Source organism: Castor canadensis, chromosome 10 (genome assembly GCF_047511655.1).
Source record: "Castor canadensis chromosome 10, mCasCan1.hap1v2, whole genome shotgun sequence".
In the NCBI taxonomy this organism is placed as follows: Eukaryota; Metazoa; Chordata; class Mammalia; order Rodentia; family Castoridae; genus Castor; species Castor canadensis.
In genome coordinates, this window is record NC_133395.1 from 54,582,840 (window position 1) to 54,588,839 (window position 6,000).

A 6,000-nucleotide genomic window follows, 5' to 3' on the forward strand; every position below is an offset into this window, starting at 1 on the left:
TTGACCGAATGTTCTAGCCTCTTCAATGTCACCCCAAGACAGGGAAAGCAGAGGGCATATGTGAGAATGAAAATTGGCACACCAAATCCTTTATTCTGAGATTGAATGCTGTGAATATGGAAAGAGAGAGGAGCATGTTTTCTACCTCCCTTCTCTTCCTCCTACTTCCCACCAGAGCAAAGGGCAAAATCTGTTCTCATTTGCTGGAAGACTCTGCCTGTGACTATAATGAGCCTTCCTCGTCCCTTTTTTCAAGGAGCATGTTGGTGCCCTTGTCAGAAAAAATACAATCTCATTAACAATGGTCACCTGTTGTCATGACTACCTTTGAGGACTTCTATGGCCAACCAGCAGGCCCTTTAGAAGACCTTCTTACCAGAGAAGTTGTCCTCCTGCAGAAATGGGGCAGCAGTTCTCCCCAAAACAAAAGTGGCTTAGCCAGAAAAACCATCACCCAACTGTGCTCATAAGTGTCTCTGTTCCTGTATGCCTCCATAGTTTTCAGAATAAAACTTTAATCCGTTTGGTAACCTCAAATGCACAAAAGCATTGGTGATACTTCAGTAATGAGATTGTTAATAACAGTTTGATCAGTTCCTCTGCAAATACCTTTGTTCTAAGAAACAACAAGCCTTCTGTTATTTGACAGCCTCAAAGAGAGGAGAAACTTGTCAGGGCTGCAAAGCAACCATTGTTTTATTTATAAAAATGTTTTCCAACCCTGGGCTCCCGCTAGAGTAAGGGGTCACTGAAATTCACTTGACTAATATGGCATTCCTCCCTGACAGCCTGAAAGCTATTATTGATGCACTTCAGGAAGTAGTCCCCAAAGTTGTACTTCCTGAACAGGTGCAGCACACTGGAAAGATGTCTATATAGATATTGCTTTAATCCTCTGTCATTAAAAATCAATGCCAAACATACTGTGGTACTTTCAGAAAAGAACGCTTATGGGCATCATGCTTAGTGTATAAATTTTCAATCGAGGCTGTGTTGCAATGGCCCTTTTCATGTCATTTGACTATATCTCCTACAACCCTCAAATCTCTATTAGCAATACCAGTAATCACATGTAAAAAAAAAATCAATTCACACTATTCATTGATTCTGAAAAACAGTACCTCAGTTAACAATATGTTAGAGCCTACTCTGTGCCAAGTGTCAGGCCCTATGACGAGCTATAAAGAAAAATAAAGCTGGCTGTCAGTGGCTCACACCTGTAATCCTAACTATTCAGGAAGAGAGAGATCAGGAGGATCGTGGTTCAAAGCCAGCCTGGGCAAAAAAGCTCACAAGACCCTAACTCGAAAATACCTATCACAAAAAGGGTGGCGGAGTGGCTCAAGGTGAAGGCTCTAAGTTCAAGCCCCAGCACCACACACACACACACAAAAGCAAAAATTTGCTAGACATTTGAAATGTCTAGTCACTTAAGGATGACAGGCCACTTTAGGGAATATGCTAGGAATTAAAAACCACAAATTGAACACAGCATCAGTTGGATGACTACCAAGGAATGACTGGATAGGCTATGGTGACCCAACCCAGATAGGTTAATGTAGGAAAAATTCACAAGGTAGTAAACTTTCTAATGATGGAAACTATGGCCTCATCAATTTCAAATCTCCAGCACCTTGCCCAGGGCCTGGCACTTGGTGCCCAATGAGTATTTGCACACTGGAGAACATATTTAATAAATGAATGAGCACGTAAATGAACATGTCGATTTAACAAGAATTGTGAAGGAAATCTGTAGGTAACTATTAAGTAAAATACACATTGTTTAAACTAGTGTTGGATAAAAGGGAGGAAGTTCCAAATAAGAAAAATTACATGAGTAAAATAACTCAGGAAACCTGAAATCTCTCCAGAGTCATGATTATGCCTGTTCCCTTGCAGTCTCATGTCACCAACCCTCAAATTTTATCCTAGGATCAGAGCTCCTAACAAAGTATCTCAGCCTGGCTCAAAGGCCCAAATCAACATTCTAATTCCCTCAGCACTTCCTATCTCAGGCACTACCTAGACTTAGCCATTCCATCATAGTTTAGAACACTCAAACCCCAAATTACACAATTTTCAACCAGATGCTTATTTTTTTCAGTCTGCAGCAAAATCATCAATGTTGACAAAAGTGCAGACAGAACTAAACTAGTAAAGACGGCAACTAATGGAAATGAGGATAAACACTGAGCGGCAACTACAGACAGCAAATGCTAATTTTTTAGGAAAAAGAGAAATTTCATATCCTCCACAGAGGAAGTTCAGACTAATGATCTGCAATAGGGCTCAGAAGTATTGCCTCAGTCAGGAAACACTATTATCACCACCGGGGTGGATGGACTCAAGAGACACCAAACCTCAGGCTTATCTCTCTGCACCCCAGTAGATGGAACCTACCCAGAGATCTAGAACCAAGGACTACCCTTATTGTAAATCACTCAGTTATCCCTCAAAAGCCAAGTAATTTGGCTTCGCCCAGCAGAGGTTAAATATTTTCTCTTCTTGCTTATTTGCCCCATTGCCAAAGCCTGTATTTGCCCAAATCCAAGTCACTTCAGTTATAATATCTGAGCTCTGAGCAAGACCTGTTTTCACCACATTTGGTTGCACATGTCTAGTACCACACACTTCTCACTGTAAGAAATAGGCAAACTCTTGCTGCATCTTGGAGTGAGATGTTGTCATTCCAAAATGCAAATGGAATCACTCCAACTACTGCAGCATTTTCAGACTTAGTTATGTGGAGTTAATTGGCTTTCCATTATTGTAACAAAGCACCTCACATAGCCAAATTAAAATGAGGAAAAGCTTTTTGGGCTCACAGTTTTGGAAGTTTCAGTCCCAACTTGGTTGGATCTATTGCTTTTGGACCTATGCTGAGGCAGCACAGCATGGTGGGAAGTATGTGGTGAAGCAAACTGCTTATCTCAGGCAGCTGGGAAGCAGCAGAGAGAGAGGAAGAGATTGCTATTCCACAATCCGCTTTGAGGGCACAGCCCCAGTGATCTTAGACTGCTCACGAGACCCCATCTCAAAATTTCCACTGTCTTCCAACTGTGCCAAGCTGAAGGCCAAGCCTTTAGCAAATGGGCCTTTGGGGGACAATCCAGATCAAACCTTTAGCCCAAAATAAGACTATTTTTCCATTTCTATTATTTCCTTGTCGAAATCTTATGTTGTGGACTGAATATTTGGGTTCCTCCAAAATTTCATATGTTGAAATCCTAACCCCCAATGTAATGATATTAGGAAGTAGGGCCTTCGGAAGGCAAAGCCTTCATGATGGGATTAATGCCCTTATAAAAAGGATCCCAGAGATCTTATGCCCTCTTTCCATGATATGAGGACACAATACAAACTTGGAAGAACTCAGAAGAGGACCCTTACCAGAATCTGACCTATTGCACCTTGATCTTAGACTCCCAGCCTCAGAACTGTGAGGAGTAAATTTGTATTGTTAATAAGCCACCAAGTCTATAGAAATTTGTAAACTAGATACCTTACAAAAACTAAATCCAAGCACAATGTCAAATTCCACATTTAATTACTTAGGGGCAAATCAATAATGGTGAGAAGGGAAAAGAGTCCAAAATACTGAGAAAAACTGTTGATCCTACCAACTTGTTAGGTAAGTGAATATGAATACAAAACCATAGCATAATATGTCAGACCTAAGCTGTATGGTGTGGTAACCACTAGCCACATATGGCCACTGAATAACTGAAATATGGCTAGTCCAAACCGAGATATGTTGTAAGTAAAAAAACATATATTGGATTTCAGATATTTAGTTTAAAAGAAAAGAATTAAAATATTTCATTAATAATGTTTATATTGACCATGCATTGAGTTTCAAATAAAATATTAAATCACTTCATCAATTTTTATTTTTTTATGTGGCTGCTAAAACTTTTCATTACATTTGTGTACTACATTGTGTTTCTATTGCAATGCTGCACTAGAGAAAACAGCATGATTGACTGTGGTGGAGAGACTCTTGGAGATTACAGCACATCGGAAGTTGTACCAAAGGTCTCCTTCCACTCACAGGAGGTTAGCTAACCAGGTGGGTTGCTGTCATTGGATTTCAAATTTAATATTTCTTCACAAGTGTTAAATGTTACAGAAATTCTCTCTAAAGAGCCTCAGATGAAATTAGAGATTTTTTTTTTCTTTATCTTAAAAAGCTTATTTTATGAGAGAAATGAAAAATATAGCAAAGCTATTTGGGCAAAGTGAAGGAATCATGTCAAGAATGATCTCTCAAAAAGCAGTCACTTAGTGATTTATTTGAGCCCACATTTGTAAAGATTGAGAGATTTCACAGGTTTCATATGCTTGGGATTCCTTTGGAAGAGGAAAGGAATATTTCATACCACCAGGCCTACATCCCCCATGATCACAATGAGCTGGAGCTGAGAACCATCAGCCCCTTTAGATGGCACATGCTCCCAGACTGGCATAGTCCCCACCATCCACACCTGGTTTCTGTCCTTTATGTAGTGACCAGTCTAGCCTACATAGGCCTTTGGGTACTTCTGACACTTAATGTCTTAAGTACTAATTGTCTTAAGATTTCAAATTTAAAGAACCTGCTTTTTGGAAACAAAGTTTTCTTTAAAAAAAAAAAGAAGAAGAAGAAGAACATAGCAATTTGGATATTGCATTTTCCTCTCTTTCATCAGTGTTAAAATGTTCTACCAAAGATACCATGCTTTATCACTAAACTTAGATTTGTGAGTTCTGGAACAAAAGTTAATGAAACATTAAATGAATCAAGGGCCAAACATATGCAGAAAATTTATGGAAATAAATTTCACAAAAACCATCAAATAAGTCAACCTCCTCTATGATCATATGGACACAACTGAAGGTGGCTATTGGCTTGTCAATGCCAGCCCTACTTTAACACTCTTTGCCCTGCCCAGCTATAAATTATGGATAGGGCTTGGCCACTATGGGTCACAAAGCAAAATGAAAACACATAGACCTTGCTCAAAAATGATTAAGAATTTCATGACAATGATAGCAAAGTATTAAACTCAATATGAGATCCTTCCAAATGTGAGGCCTTGTGCTTGTGAAGCTAGCCTTAACTACAGTGAGGGACAGCTAATCAATTCAGTTATGGAAGGTAAGAAAAAATTCCCAAAATGAGACTTGAAACATTCTTATCTTTTTTTTGTGGTATTGGGATTTGAACTCAGGGCCTTGCACTTGGTAGACAGGTACTCTACTACTTTGGCTACACCCGAGCCCTAAACATTATTTTCTAATCTGTAGCATCAAAAAGTGAACTCAGTAGCATCAGGGTAGAAGAGGTACTCTTGGAACTCTCACCTGTGCCCCCAACCAACTGCTAGAACCTCAAGGACCCAGAACTGTTGTGACAAGAGGGCATGAGTCACCTCCAGTTTAATCACACCTTTCAGAATTTTGCATTTCAGTTGCTATGTAATGATATTATACAGTTTCAGATTTCCTTAGTGTATGCAAATTTTGCTACTGTACTTAGAGTTAGAACGACTATTGCTTTGGTGTCATCATGAAAGTTAATATTTAATGAAAAGTTTACAAGATTATTTTAAAATAAGTAATTTGTAAAACATTACAAATTTTTTAAGTTCATTGCTTAGTTACAACCCTCTGATGATCAGACTAACCATTTCCAAATACAAACAGTCTATACCCCATCTTGACCTAACACTCCCCCTCTCTCTCCTGGGATGAGCACTTCAGTTTAGCTATGCCTGTGCTTCATTAAGTTTTGTTTTGTATGCATATAGTATCTGTGTGATTTTGTGTTTTGTCTTTTTTGAGTTCCCAGTTCCTTTATTCATAAGACAGAGAAAAGAAAAACAATGCTTGTTGGATAGAATTGTCCCTTCATTTATTTACAAATATTTGGTAAGTGTATCCTATATGTCAGGATTGTTCTAGATGCTGGGGGATACAGCAATGGAAATAAAAGTCCCTGCCCTCAGGGGTCTGAGAGTT